Source organism: Rattus rattus, chromosome 18, assembly GCF_011064425.1.
Source record: "Rattus rattus isolate New Zealand chromosome 18, Rrattus_CSIRO_v1, whole genome shotgun sequence".
In the NCBI taxonomy this organism is placed as follows: Eukaryota; Metazoa; Chordata; class Mammalia; order Rodentia; family Muridae; genus Rattus; species Rattus rattus.
In genome coordinates, this window is record NC_046171.1 from 9339280 (window position 1) to 9354569 (window position 15290).

The 15290-nt window shown below is 48.6% G+C and overlaps 1 pseudogene; it reads right to left on the minus strand.

The window, feature by feature from the left end:
* Positions 1-7396: 7396 nt before the first annotated feature.
* LOC116887600 lies at positions 7397-15290 on the minus strand (annotated as a pseudogene).

Here is a 15290-nt window from a genome sequence, read left to right on the forward strand (position 1 = left end):
GGGTCGCTTGGCCCGTGCTTGTTATTTTCCGATTTTTGTTTTTAAGCCCGCCGGCGAACGCGTTGCCCTAATGACCAGGACGGGTGGCGACTTGCCCTATCTGCCGGGGGTCTGTAACTTTTGTCCTCTGGAAGGGGCTGGGCTCGGCAGAACGGCCACAGTGGCGGGGAAGCCGGGGCGGCGCCCGGACGTGCGCAGTGTCCGTCTCCTGGTAGGGCAGCCTGGCGAACACCCCTGAGAAGGCCAGAAGCAGCAAGCCAGACACTTGGACAGAGGTGCCTGGCTTGGCCCTGCTGCCGGCCTGCCCGTGCTGGCTGAGCCCAGTCCCTGGGGGGGCCTGGGTTCCCGCCCCATTCCTGGGTCTGGGCCCCGCCCAGCTGATGGTCTTGAGCTGCTCCTTCTGAGCTGAAACGGGGACCGGCTGTCAGGCCTGGTTCATCGGAGCTCAGGCTGGCTTGGAGTTCTGGCAGGCCAAGGACTTTCTGGAGAGAGGCGTCCTCGCTCCCGCCACTGCCCTGTCATTGCTCAGTGTCCCCAGATGAGCCCCAAGAAATCGTCATAAATATCGATAAAAAAAAAGGCCACAGTTCACTTTGTCCTGGAATTTGTCTCAGGAAGAATAAAGTGACCAATCTACCATCGTCACCATAGACATTCAGAGACTGCTTCAGTTTTTGGGAGCGCTATTGCTGGATTTGTCTATGGTCTTTAACGCCTTTCCCAGCTCTGTGTTACTGAGCAGTTTCAGACAGGACATGAGAGAAGTTCAACCTTGTTAGTTCGCAAGAGGAGACTAAGACTACAGAAGAACTCACATTATCAGGGCTTTGTTTACTATCTTGACATTTTTAGTTTCAGAGCGGATGATAGGATAATGTACCTTTTCTACGAGGGTTGCCAAAGTATTCTTTGGTTTCATTTCTTTAATTGTACTTTTAAAATTCCAAATAGGTTCTTGTAGTTCAGTTATGGTCTCAAAATCTACAGAACAGGATGACATTGAACTCTGATGCCCCTGTCTTAGTCTTCCAAGTGTTAAAAGTATAGGTGTGTGAGTAGGCTGAAGTGGGGTTCCAGATGAAGAGTAGTAGGTACAGACTTTATATCTAATGACACAAGCATAGAAGGTCAGTAGAACTGAGGAAGGAAGCTGAGCCTGCTACTACAGGCTGTAACCTCAGCTACTTGGGGCTCACAGGTCAGAGGATGGAATATGCCAAGGGCAGTTTGTGAAACTTTGTGACACCTTATTCTCAAAATAGTCAAAGGGGTTTCCAGATATAGATCCGTGGTAGAGCACTGCCTCATGTAAAGAAGGACTCCTTTAATTCCTCGTTGGAATGTTGGAAATAAGGAAAGTTAAACAGGAGGTGGTTCTTTGTGATAATGGGTATAGAATTACAAGAAAATTCAATATAAGACTTGAAGCTAGAAAATTTACACACACATGTAACAGTTGTTTTGGTGACACACTAATCCTACACACTCCAATAATGTTGGCCTGGTATTTGTGGTTTTCTTGCTGTAGCTTCCCAACAGCTAGCATGGCAGGCATGACCCCACTAGGCTTGGGCAGAATTTAATGGTGCATCCTCAGTGGGTCCTGTAACTCAGAAATTAGCTTGCTGTTCTTGAGAAGCAATATTGTCCTTCCCTGGGAGGCTGGAGTAGATAGTAGTAAATGCCATGGTCCTACAGGTGGTTTTAAACTCTTCACTTAGTTCTCACAGCCGCCAAGCTGAAGGATGTCCTTGCTGGCATTTGGTTGGGAGTGGTTATCAGATGCTCCTGTGTGCTAGGCACTAGGGATGTGGTGCTGTGACCCTGGACTTCACTGTGGGATGAAGGGGCCCAAGAGCAGTGGGCACTTTGTTCAGTAGCTTGTCCCAGGTCACACAGATACTAAGAACTGGATTAAAAATTAAGGTCATCTAAGAAGAAGGAAGACTGAAATGTGGATGCTTCAGTGCTGCTTAGAAGGAGAACAAAATAATCATGGGAGGAAATAGAGGGAAAAAGAGTGGAGCAGGGATTGAAGGAAAGGTCATCCAGAGTCTGCAGCCCTGGGGATCCATCCCTTATGCAGACACCAAACCCAGTCACTATTGCTGATGCCAAAACGTGCTTGGTGACAGGAGCCTGAAGTGCATGTCTCCTGAGAGGCTCTGCCAGAGCCTTACTGACACAGAGGAGGATGCCTGAAGCCAACCATTGTACTGAGTCAATGGAGGAGCCAATGGAGAAAGGATTGAAGGAGCTGAAGGATTTGCAACCCCATAGGAAGAACAAAACCAACCAAACAGACCCCTCCCCCACACCAGAGCTCCTAGGGACTAAACCACCAATGCAAAAGCACACATAGAGGGTCCCATGGCCCAAGACTCCTATGTAGCAAAGGATGGCACTGCCTGTTGTCATTAGGAGGATAAGTCCTTGTTCCTGTGAAGAAAAATTCCAAGGTGTTGATGTGAGAGTTGGTGGATGGGAGTTGGAGCACCTTCATAGAAGCAGGAGGAGAGGGAGGGGACTGATTGGGGTGGAAAATAGGTTAACATTTGAAATGTAAGTACGTAAAATATCCAATGAAAAATTAAGGTAAAAAATTTAAAAACACAATCCAAACAAGTATGCAGTCTCCCCTCTTCATTGGATCTGCAAACCATGTTTTTTTTTTTTTTTCAGTTCCATTTTTCTGCCTCTGTATGGCTTTTTTTTTCCCACCCTTTTGCCCCCTGTGGGTAGCTGTCACCAATCAGCAGAAACCCAGCAAATTCAAAACTCTAGAGTCTTCCAATTTACCAGTCAGATTTATGTCAATAATTACTCAACCCCCAAAATGTCCACCCAAAGGACTGAAAACTCACTTGATATAAGCACAAGCTGCACTTGTGGATGGGGCAAATCATTCTATCTTATTCTATCCTTCTGCAGGAAATGTTCATGGTTTACAATATTAAAATTTCTTCCTGATTTTCAGGGGAGAATTGGAAACCAGGATCATCCCATGAGCTGGAACTACTGAGGCTGCCAGAAGAGGATCCAATCCAAGGGCACAGCAGCCCTGCTGATGAACACAGAGACTAAATGATCCCCACAGATTCCCCAGCAGCTGTGGACAAAATCATCAGAGGCTGAAGATGACTGCTGGGCTGAATGCAAAACTCTGTCAGGGTGACCAAGCAGTGGTGGGACAAGCATCCTCAGGGATCATGGGCCTCAGTGTCAGTCCATGGGCCATGGGTAGATCAGATGGTCTTCATATACTGGGAAATGAGATGCAGGAAAGTTTCCTTTTGAGGAGTGAGGGTGCGGTGGTTCTCCAAACAGGGTTTTTCTCCCTGGCTGTCCTGGACTCCCTGGGTGGATCAGGCTGGCTTCAAATTCAGAGGCACCTGCCTGTGCATCCTGAGTGCCAGGATTAAATGTGTGTGCCAAGATGCCTGGCTAGGGAACCCTCATTTTTATCAGAGACATGGTGATTGTCCTCTACTCCATGTCCTGAAAATGCAGAATAAATTCTTAAGACACCTGAATGTGCTGGCAGCTCTGTTTGTGTGGGAGGGGAGGAGTTGGAGAATAAGAAGACATAGAAGGGACACGAAGAGAAAGACTGGAGGTCAGAGAGAAGGACACAGACAGGAGGGGAGCAGAGTGGAGGAGAGAAGAGTGAAGGGCAGGAGAGTGGAGTGGGCCAACTCTTGGGCACTAGAGTTCAGTGGAGCAGAGAGGAGGGCAGGAGAGTGGAGGGGCCACAGTAGAAGAGACCAGGGTGGAGGGGACCAGAGTGGAAGGAAGCACAATTGAGACAGGAAGAGAGGGTAGAGGGGAGCAGAGGGGAGGAGAGCAGAGTGTAGGGGGGCAGAGTGGAGGGGACCAGAGTGACCTGTAGGAGAGTGGGTTGGTCATCTCCAAATCTTTGGTTCCTTTCCTAGTCTGACTCTCCCACTCTCTACTTTCTATCCTTTGACCTCCTGCCTTCCTCTCATAAGGATACAAGTTAGGGTCTGATTTCCTCCTTTCTCTCTCTCCAGGTGATTCCCTTTCTCCCCTGTATTTACCAAGTTCCCAGACCCATTCCCAGTAGCCTGGAAATCCTCCAAAGCAGCTGAGCTCCTGAAGCTTTGTGCTACCCAACTGCTTGGGATCCCAGCACAAAGAGCTAACTGCAATGAATCAGGGACATCACCTGTACCACTTGTGGAGTGCTGGAGTTTAAGCATGGAATCCGGCATTTTTCAGTTCCCCTCACCAGACTGACTTCCATGCCCCACACTACTCTTGCCTGTTACTATAGATAGGTGTGGTTGATGGGTGATGGGTGGGCAGGGTGTGGTCGCACCTCCTAGCCAGGGACACTCTCTCTGTGGTCATTACTATCAGAACATAATAGGTGGACCAAAAGCTGGAGGTGAGTTGTGGCGTCTGAGCCCCTGCAAGGGATGCAGGGTTTCTCTTGTGGACACCAACACCGTCTCTGATGTGAGTCTTGTCCTGGTGTGTGCAGGTGCTGAACATACATTGGAGAGAGGTTCTGTTGATCCACAGAGATGGGATTAGATGAGGTTACCCCTCTTTTTAACCTTCTCTCTGTCCTGGTTGCAGATAGGTAGGAGGTGACCTAAATCAGCGTGGAGAAGTCACATCCCCTCACTAGAGAAACCACTCTCCTGCTGCCACTGTGGTGCGTGTGCTATTCTGGTTAGGGGACAGACCAGTTATTAAGATCTAGAGATGCAGGGCAGGTTTGATTCCTGAGGTTCTGTGCAGACTTCATGACCAATGCCAGCAGGGACAACACTGGCTGTTTTTCAGGATTTCCAGGATCTCACTATCCAATGGGGGTGATAACTGGAAACTTGTCACCAGTGTCAGTGCAGAAGGACTTCACCGAGGGTGGGGGTGGGGCATGAGACTAGGGAGGTGGGGAAGAGCCTGCTAGGGCTACTCCATCCCAGACCTCAACAGCAGACTTGTCCAGACCCTGTGATGCTGCAGAGAGCACTGGCATGTCGCCCTCTCTCCACACCTTTCCTAATCTGGAATTGAGAAGAGACCTACAGGAAAATCTTATTTCTTCATCTCCTCTCTCTTTCCTATTTTCTTTCCCTTCCTATAATATGACCCTAAACTCTGGTGTTTAAATTTTATTACATTACTGTACGTGCATGGGCATGTGTGCGTACAGGCATGCATGTGTGAATTTGTGTGTGTGAGTGTGTGCGCGTATCTGTCTGTCCGTCTGTCTGTCAGTCAGTCAGTCAGCCTGTCTGTCTGTCAGTCAGTCTGTCTGTCCTTTTGCATGTGTTCCCAGCCCTCTTATCACTGCAGCACAGATGAGGAGGTCCAAGGGAGACTTGCAGAACCTGGTTCTCTCCTTTCACTGTGTTGGTCTCAGGGATAGCATTGGTGACAAGTGCTTTCTAATCTAAACCACTAAACTTATCTTCCAACTCCATATATGTTTTCCTCTAGAGCTGTAGGAGTTTTTATTCAGTCACTGGAGACCAAGATCTATGTTTACCAGGGGCACCTGCCTTTACCATAGGGTGTAATTAGTCAATCAGAACAAAAATGTTGGTTGAAGCCATTGTAAGATGATCTAGGGTTAGGTGAGTTCTCACGATTGGAGGTGAGGGTCATTCTTGCCCACACAAATCGGCATGCCCTGGGGATGTGGCATGCCTGCCCAACTCAGCACCAGGAATGGCCCCCCTAGCTCAACTCAGTGAGCAAGGGAAGGTTTGCAGTAGCCCCTGAGCCTCCAGCACTTTCAATCTTAGAATCACAAACCACAAAGTTAGAGGAAGAAGCAGAGGAGGTTAAAGAGCCTTGTCCGAGACCTGGTGACCAACCAATGAGCTCTTGAATATTTCTATGCTCATTTTTCAGCAGTCACTGTGATTGTCCTACACCAAGTCACACATTTTAATGAGTTACAAATCAAGCTTGCTGGAGTCACATTAGTCACTAAACAGTCAGTCACAGACAGCACTTGGTGCAGCACAAGTGATCTGCAAGGATCCCCGGGACCTGTTTTCTTCCTTCCTTTCTTTCCTACTTTCTTTCTTTCTTTCTTTCTTTCTTTCTTTCTTTCTTTCTTTCTTTCTTTCTTTCTTTTTTTCTGATCCATGCTTCCTTTATTCCATTACCAACCGTTGTGCCACCAGGCAACGACACACAAACTGTTAACCAACGCAATCCAGTTGTACAAGGATCTGACGCTTACAGTACATTTAAGGCTTCTAAAATTGAAAAAAGAAAACGAAAATAGGAACAAAGAACCCCAAACCCAACCCCGAAACCAATACAAGCAGTGTAGTGATTCACCATCTCCTTTCGGTTGTTCACCTGGCACAGCCCAGTGTCAAAACCCGAATACCTCCTCAGCTAAGAGATCAGCTTTGGGTAATTTAATTACCTAAATTCTTCAATGCAGAAACTTGGAATTTTTGTGTTGGAAATGTCATAAAAATTTTAATAGCAATAACATAGGAATAAAAACATATTAACAAAATGTATTCAATCATTTATGATACAAACAAGGAACCTGCAGGCTGTTGTTATAGCCTGACAAAAGAAATCTGTGCACAATGTACTTGCAAATGTGTACAGGGCTTTAAGAAAGCCGACAAGGAGGACTTTAGAGAAGGACAGCTGGCCAGGCTCTAGTAGACCAGAACATCAAAATATTAAAACTCTTGGCAAGAAATAAATTTACACTTAAAAAATACCCCAGTTTCCTGCTGTTTAAGACTATTTCAGTTGGGGTTAGGGATGTAGCTCAGTGGTAGAGCGCTTGCCTAGCAAGCACAAGGCCCTGGGTTCGGTCCTCAGCTCCGAGGGAGGGGGGAAAGAATATTCCAGTTGTATTTAAATGGTAACAGCTGATGAAGCTGTTAGTTATAGTTCCAGGAAACCATTTTTCATGTGTGGGAGAAGACTGGTGGGTTAACAGGAGTGAATGGAGGATTTCTCACAGTTTGCCCGTTACACTACCATAGTTTCACAAAGGAATCTCACCCTTGGCACCAGGGCTTAAAGCGCCTCAGGTCACGTGGGTGAGATGGTGATCCTGCACCGGTGGGTGGGGGAATCAGAGGTGACAGCGAGGGAGACAGACTTGATCACACTGTAGTCTACAGCCCTGGGAAACAGTCCTCAAGGTCAGCTCCGGTTCCCACTCCTGCAAGGTCTTGCAGCTGAGAATACAGCGGCTCAGCCTACTGGAAGGTGGAGATTAGGTACAAAGGACAACCTGTTAGCTCTTTAAGGAGAACACCCAAAGGCTGTGCCCTTCTCTGTGGTTATTAGGGATCGCTGTTAAATCCAGTCAAAGCGTGTGCAAACGAGGATCCTGGCTTCACAGTAATGAGGTAAGGTCGGCCGGCCGCCCTCTTCAGGAATTGGGAAGCTCCTGAGATATGAACTGTTTTAGTCGTTCTAGGTACTGTACTTAGAGCTCTAAATCATTGTGCCCAGCCCCCTCAACCCACAGGGGCTCAACAGCACGGGGACAGCGCTCATATATCACCAAGCCTTGGGAGAAATCGATGACCTCAACCTCGGTACCGTGAATTACCAACACAGGAGAAGTGACTTTAGATATCTTGTCAATGCTGGGGAAAGCATCAAGGCAGTATGCTTTCCTGGTATCCGGAAAAGCAACACGCAATCCAGACATCAGAGGGGAATGGAGGATGATGGCTGCACACTCTTACCGCGAGGCCAGGTCCATAGAGGATAATGTTCTCAGGATTAACGCCATACCGGGTGTACAGCGCCTGCCATGCAGCGTCGATCTTCAGTTTAGAGATTCTCTTCAGAGGGCTTGCCGGGAGTTCATACCATAGGCCCAATAGTCGTAAGAGAAGATGTTGCAGCTGATGCGCGAGCCCATGCAAATTTAGAAGCTACACATCCGGCCCAAGTCCTTTGCGGTTTGAGAAGAGCAGCGTGTAGGGGCGGGAGGTCGCCCAGCGCAGGAACATTCCGCCCAGACGGTTGTCAGTGACCAAGAGCGACACTGCAGTTCCCGCTGCGAGTACTGCCAGTTGGCGAGATCGCTCAGGTGCAGGCTGCACACACCGGGGGCCGCACCCTCCTAGGCCGGAGAGGGCTGCGCCGCCGCCTGGGCAGATGCAGGGGCCGCAGCGGGTGTGGGCGCACGCTCCTCGGGAGCCAGAACTGTGTAGGTGGGTTCGGGTGTCAAGAAGGCCAGCTTGGCGGCGGTGCGGCTGGGACAAAAAAGGCAGCAGAAGGGCCAGCACAGCTCGCCCAGGAAGAAGCGGTCCACCTGGGGCCAGGCTAGGGCGACGGGACAGCCAGGGGCGGGAGGGAAGTGCAGGGATAGCAGAGGGAGAGGGCGGAGAACCAGAGGCCCTCCCAGGAGTCCCGCCCAGGAGTCCCAGGATCCGCCTTTGGCTGATGAGGGGTGAGTCAAACTCTGTCCCGCCTTCGCAGGGAGGTGAGGCTACATAACTCGGGCTCACCGCGAAGAAGCACGCGGGAGCGATGGTCGTGGACGGAACCTGTTTTCAAGAGCTGGTCTAGAGCAGGTTAGAAGATCTAGAGTTCACCATGGAGCAGAGCATCTTCTTCTTGGTAAGCAGACCTGGGGTCTATATTGGTGGGAAAGCCAGGACAAGAGAGTTTGGGGAGGGGACAGCTCAAAGTCCCATCCAGTTAAGTTCTCAAGTGAATTTTTCCTAGTGGAGACCAGCATTTCTTTTCTGCAATCACCCTTAGTAGCAGGGCTCAGCTCTCATACCCTTGCCTTTTCTTGTCCTGGAGATCTGAACCGCATTGCAGGACCCTCCCTTCCTATACCTTGGGCACCCTTAGTAAGATGGGTGATCCTCTAAGGTCAATCTTTTAGGGTACCACGTACCTCCTTGTCTATTTTAAAAGCCATCTGTTTAGTGTTCAATTGCAAACTGCTGTATGAAAGACTTTGTGGGGAGGTCTATGCAATAGATAGGATACTGAGTGATCATGGTGGTCTCCACTGTCCCCTCTGATAAAGCAGACACCTGCTCCTTCTTTCCCTGTACTCTGCCTTGGCTTTAAGAACTTCCTTCTCCGTGATCAAGGGATGCTTTCCTAACTTGATTTTTCTTTCTGCCCTTAGGACATTTCTCCCTTCAGGCTTAGAATTCTTTGGTCCTCTTCCAGTCCTAGGCTTTGGGAGACTGCAGCCATTGTGGCTGGCACAGGAGTCTTGGGAGCTGCAGCCCTCTGGCTGTACTGGGTAGGTAGCCCTTTTATATTTTCTTCCACATCTAAGGGAGACAAAGGAAAGGAACAGGGGCGTGCTGAGGACAGTGTGCAATGGTGGTGAAGGGTATGTGGGGTGGAAAAGTTGACTGCAAGTTGAATTCTCAGGCATTTTGTCACTGTGTTAGAAATGCGTCCTTACAAGAGTAAGAGAGGTCGCCCAGGCCCCCTTCTTGTTATTTTCAAATATATATTTTTGTTTTTTAAGATTTATTTTATGTGAACGCGTTGCACATAATAATTACCAACCAGGCACGTGGCAGCTTGTGCTATCTGCCAGTCTGTAACTTTTGTCCCTCTGGAAGCGGCTGTAGCGGCAGAACGGACCGCACAGTGGCAAAAGGGGCAGCGACCTGACGAGGACACAGTGGCAGTCACTGGTAGCAGAAGCGAGCCTGACTCTGGTAGCCAGAGAAGCAGCAAGCCAGACACTTGGACAGGAGGTGCCACTTGCGACCCGCTGCCGCCTGGCCTTCGCTGAGCCCAGTCCCGCCAAGCCCGGTTCCCGGCCGCGGTCTGGCCCGCGCAGCAGTCGGCGCGGGAAACGGGGACCGGATGTGGCGCCTGCTCTCAGAGCTCAGGCTAGGGTGGAGTCGTGGGGCCAAGCTGACTGTGGAGGGAGGCGCGTCCTAGCTCCCGCCTCTGCCCGCTATCAGTGTCCAATCCCCAGCATTCCAGGCCACAGTTTACTTCTGTCCTTGGATTCGTTACGGAGAATAAAGTGACTAATCTAGCATCACCATAGGCGTTCAGCGAGTGCTTCAGTTTTCAGGAGTCGCTATTGCTGGATTAGTCTATGGTCTTTACTTCTTTCCCAGCTCTGTGTTACTGAGCAGTTTCGGACAGGACATGAGGGAAGTTCTGCCTTGTTAGTTCGCAAGAGGAGACTAAGACTACAGAAGAACTCAAGTTACCAGAGTTTTGTTTTCTGATCCTGACATTTTTAGTTTCAGATCGGATGATAGGAACGAACAGTTAATGTACCTTTTCTACGGGGGTTGCCAAAGTAATTCTTTGGTTTCATATCATTAATTGTACTTTTAAAAATTCCAGAGAGGCTTTTGTAGTTGAGGTTTGGTCCCAAACTCTTCAGAACAGGCTGGCTTTGAACTCTGATGCTCCTGTCTTAGTCTTCCAAGTGTTAAAGTATAGTGTGTAAGTAGGCTTAAGTGTGGTTCGAGAAGAAGAGTAGTTGGTACAGACTTTATATCTAATGATGCAAGCATAGAAGGTCAGTAGAACTGAGGAAGGAAGCTGAGCCTCGTGCCACAGGTCTGTAACCTCAGCTACTTGGGGGTCAGAGGTCAGAGGATGGAAGATGCCAAGGGCAGTTTGTGAAACTTTGTGACACCTTAATCTCACAATAGTCAAAGGGGTTTCCAGATAAAGCTCAGTGGTAGAGCACTGCCTCAAATAAAGATGTACTCCTTTAATTCCCAGTGCTCCTATTACCAAAAAATGTTGGGAATAAGGAAAGTTAAACAGGAGGTGGTTCTTTGTGATAATGGGTATAGAATTATAATGAAATTCAATAGAAGACTTGAAGATAGAAAATTTAAACACACACACACACACACACACACACACACACACATTAGATGTGGTTAGGGGGGCCACATCTAATTCTCTATATTCTCAGAGGACCCCTTTTTTCTGAAATTAGCAGGTTCTCCTGGAGAAGCAATATTGTCCTTCCCTGGGAGGCTGGAGTAGATAGTAGTAAATGCCATGGTCCTACAGGTGTTTTTAAAATATTCACTTAGTTCTCACAGCCACCAAGCTGGAGGATGTCCTTGCTGGCATTTGGTTGGCATTGGTTATCAGATGCTCCTGTTTGCTAGGCACTAGGGATGTGGTGCTGTGACCCTGGACTTCACTGCGGGATGAAGAGGCCCTTTGTTCAGCAGCTTGTCCCAGGTCACACAGATACTAAGAACTGGATTAAAAATTAAAGTCATCTAAGAAGAAGGAAGACTAAAATGTGGATGCTTCAGTCCTTATTAGAAGGAGGACAAAATACTCATGGGAGGAAATAGAGGGACAAAGAGTGGAGCAGGGATTGAAGGAAAGGTCACCCAGAGTCTGCAGCCCTGGGGATCCATCCCTTATCAGACACCAAACCCAATCACTATTGCTGATGCCAAAAGGTGCTTGGTGACAGGAGCCTGATGTGCATGTCTCCTGAGAGGCTCTGCCAGAGCCTTACTGACACAGAGGAGGATGCCTGAAGCCAACCATTGTACTGAGTCAATGGAGGAGTCAGAGAAAGGATTGAAGGGGCTGAAGGTTTTTGCAACCCCATAGGAAGAACAACATCAACCAAACAGACCCCACCCCCACCAGAGCTCCCAGGGACTAAACCACCAATGCAAAAGCACACATAGAGGGTTCCATGGCCCAAGACTGCTATGTAGCAAAGGATGGCACTGCCTGTCATCATTAGGAGGAGAAGTCCTTGTTCCTGTGAAGAAAAATTCCAGGGTGTTGGTGTGGGAGTGGGTGGTTGGGAGTTGGAGCACCTTCATAGAAGCAGGAGGAGAGGGAGGGGAATGATAGGGGTGGAAAATGGGTTAACATTTGAAATGTAGATACGTAAAATATCCGATGAAAAATTAAGGTAAAAAATTTAAAAGCACAATGCAAACTAATGCTGGCTCCACTCCAGTATGCAGTCTCCCCTCCTCATTGGATTTGCAAACCATTTTTTTTTTCAGTTCCATTTGTCTGCCTCTGAATGGCTTTTATGTTCCCACCCTTGTGCCCCCTGTGGGTAGCTGTCACCAATCAGCAGAAACCCAGCAAATTCAAAACTCTAGAGGCTTCCAATTTACCAGTCAGATTTATGTCAATAATTACTCAACCCCCAAAATGTTCAACCAAAGGACTGAAAACTCACTTGATATAAGCACAAGCTGCACTTGTGGATGGGGCAAATCATTCTATCTTATACTATCCTTCTGCAGGAAATGTTCATGGTTTACAATATTGAAATTTCTACCTGATTTTCAGGGAAGAATTGGAAACCAGGATCATCCCGTGAGCTGGAACTACTGAGGCTGCAAGAAGAGGATCCAATCCAAGGACACAGCAGCCCTGCTGATGAACACAGAGACAAAATGATCCCCACAGATTCCCCAGCAGCTGTGGACAAAAATCATCAGAGGCTGCAGATGACTGCTGGGCTGAATGCAAAACTCTGTCAGGGGTGACCAAGCAGTGGTGGGACAAGCATCCTCAGGGATCATGGGCCTCAGTGTCAGTCCATGGGCCATGGGTAGATCACATGGCCTTCATATACTGGGAAATCAAATTCTGCGAAATCCTTTTGAGGAGTGAGGGTGCAGTGGTTCTCAAAACAGGGGTTTTCCTCCCTGGCTGTCCTGGATCCCTGTGTGGATCAGGCTGGCTTCAAATTCAGAGGCACCTGCCTGTGCATCCTGAGTGCCAGGATTAAATGTGTGTGCCAAGATGCCTGGCTAGGGAACCCTCATTTGTATCAGAGACATGGTCATTGTCCTCTACTCCATGTCCTGAAAATACAGAATAAATTCTTAAGACACAGACCCTGAATGTGCTGATCTTCCTGCAGCTTTGTGCTGTCCAACTGCCTGGGATCCCAGCACAAAGAGCCAACTTCTCTGTAAGTTTAGAGTTTAAGCATGAAAACCAGACTGATCATGCCCCTACACTACACACTGTCTGTTTATAAAAGTCTTGATCAGGTCTATTCCTCCCAGCCAGGGACATTCTCTGGCAGAACATAATAGTCAAAGACTAACAAGTCAGGCAAAATCTCAAGGGTAACCCAAAGCAGCAGAGAAATCTGCAAGGGACAGGCAGACAGACAGAGTGGAGGTCAAGATAAGGCCAGTGGGAAAGTTCTACCTCATATCTCCAAGCACACAGGCCCCTCCCTTCCGGGGAGTAGTTAATTCCCTGAGTAACTGTCAAAAGAAGCTACCTGTGAGATTCTACCAACTGAGTTTCAACTGACCTCCACTTGACCCCATTCGCCCTCCCTGACTCCCAACCCCATGCACCTCCCTTGAGAGTCCAGAATGTTCCACCAATTACCAGCTTCTTATAACACCATTATTACCCTGCCTATGTTTCCCCGCCTAGTTACCAGTTTGCCCCAATTGTTTGAAAGGTGTATAACTCCATAAGAGTCTGGTCAGGGTTCCCCCACCCCCCGCCCAAGGGAGTCATCCCTAACTTGTTGGATTTAAGTTCCTCTTGCAGGCACACCTATTGCTGCCTCAGTGAGTCTGACTTGAGGGGTCCCAGACAGGGGTCAATTTGGAACTCACACAGACAGAATAAGCAGTTGAAGAAAACTGCTTAATGTGGGCAAGGAAACACATGTAGGTGACAGTTGGGGAAGTCTCTCTGGGCCTGCAGATCTTCCTCTACTCTGTCCTAAGTTCCTAAGTCCTCCTTACCAATAGTCAATCAACAGTCAAGAGAACTGAAGGGCAGGGAGGGTATGGCTGACAGGGCAGACTGTTGTCAGGTTGGCCTGGGGTGCAGAGGCTGTGGGCTCATTCCTGAGGATAGTGTCTTGCCTCAAGCCATCCTTCTGAGGACTCGTTTGCCCTTTTCCCTCAGCTATTGCCAGAATCCTTCATGTGCCCACACTACTCCTGAACATTAGCATATAGGATGGGGTGGGGTGGGTGGGCAGGTGAGGGATAATGGGGATGTGGTCCCACCACTCTTTATCCCATAATTGTCATAAAAGGACATTTAGAGCACAACCTGGTGGGTTTCGCTTCTGTTGTTTTCGTTTGAGTGTTTGTGTGGTTTGAGTGTTTGTGTGTGAGATTACTTTGTGGTGGGGAGTGAGTGTGTGTGAGTGCATTCCACCAAGGGCTGGTGACACCCTCAGAACTAATTTCAAGAGACCGGCTTCTTCCTTTCTGTGGATATCGGGGATCAAACCCAGGTCCTCAGGTGTGGTAGCCGTGCCTCCCTGGATGGCCCTCTGTATTGTTTTTATTATTTTATGTGTGTGGCTTCCCTTCAGAGATCACCAGTCAGGGGGTGAGGAACACTGCACCTCTTTCTGGGTGACAGATCCTAGTATGCAGAAGGGGAAGCACCTCCTGTACCTAAGAAGAGCCTTCGTCCTCAGGGCCACAAGGAAACCCAATGGATGGTCAAGATGGGGAACAAGTGAGGGGGCAATAACTGTACAACTGTGGGAATCATGAAGAGACAGGTAATAGGAAAAAATTACATCAAGGTTAATACAAATCGATATGCAGAAGGAACAAGCATGTGAACACTTTGTAAATGAAGCCACCATCTCTTTGACAAATTAAAAGAGAAATAGAAGAAGACACACTGCCAAGTGCAGGCTGACCAATTCCGCTGTCATCTGGTTTCAGATCCAGCACTTTGAGTCAGTCCACCCCAACATCTAGTCCATCTATGAGCAGCATCTACTCCATCTATGAGAAGCATCTACTCCATATATGAGCAGCCCATCAGGTGGAGGAGCCCGTGCTGCGGAACGAGATCCAGGAACAGATCCTGACATGGCTGTGACTGAAGCCTTCTCCCACCTGCAGCCTGCAGAGCAGCTCCTGGGAGCCCAGGATATGCATGGAGGCTCCCTTGAGGTCGGGACAGGAGAGGAGTCTGCAGGGACCAAATGTTTCTGGAAACACCAGAGAAGGAAATGTCCAGGGAAAGATGCCTTTACAACGTGAACTCATGAAATTGAAGGAAGGATGAAGGAACAGAGCAGGGTGGCCAGGGTGGAAAGAAAAACTCAGGACTGAGATGCTCTGGTCCACGCTGAGCCAGAAGCAGCCATTCCCTGCTGCTGAGCTGCTGACTACAAAGGGCTGGTGTCAGTGGCCAGGTAGGGTCTTCTGGTGCAGTAGGAAATTCTGCTCTGAGCCCTGGGCTCTCTTTATCTCCAACTCTCAGTAGTCTGGCCCTCCTACCATATCCAGGAAGCCCTGGGTTCCTAATCTTTTTGTCCCTGTTGAAGCTCACCAAATGGACAT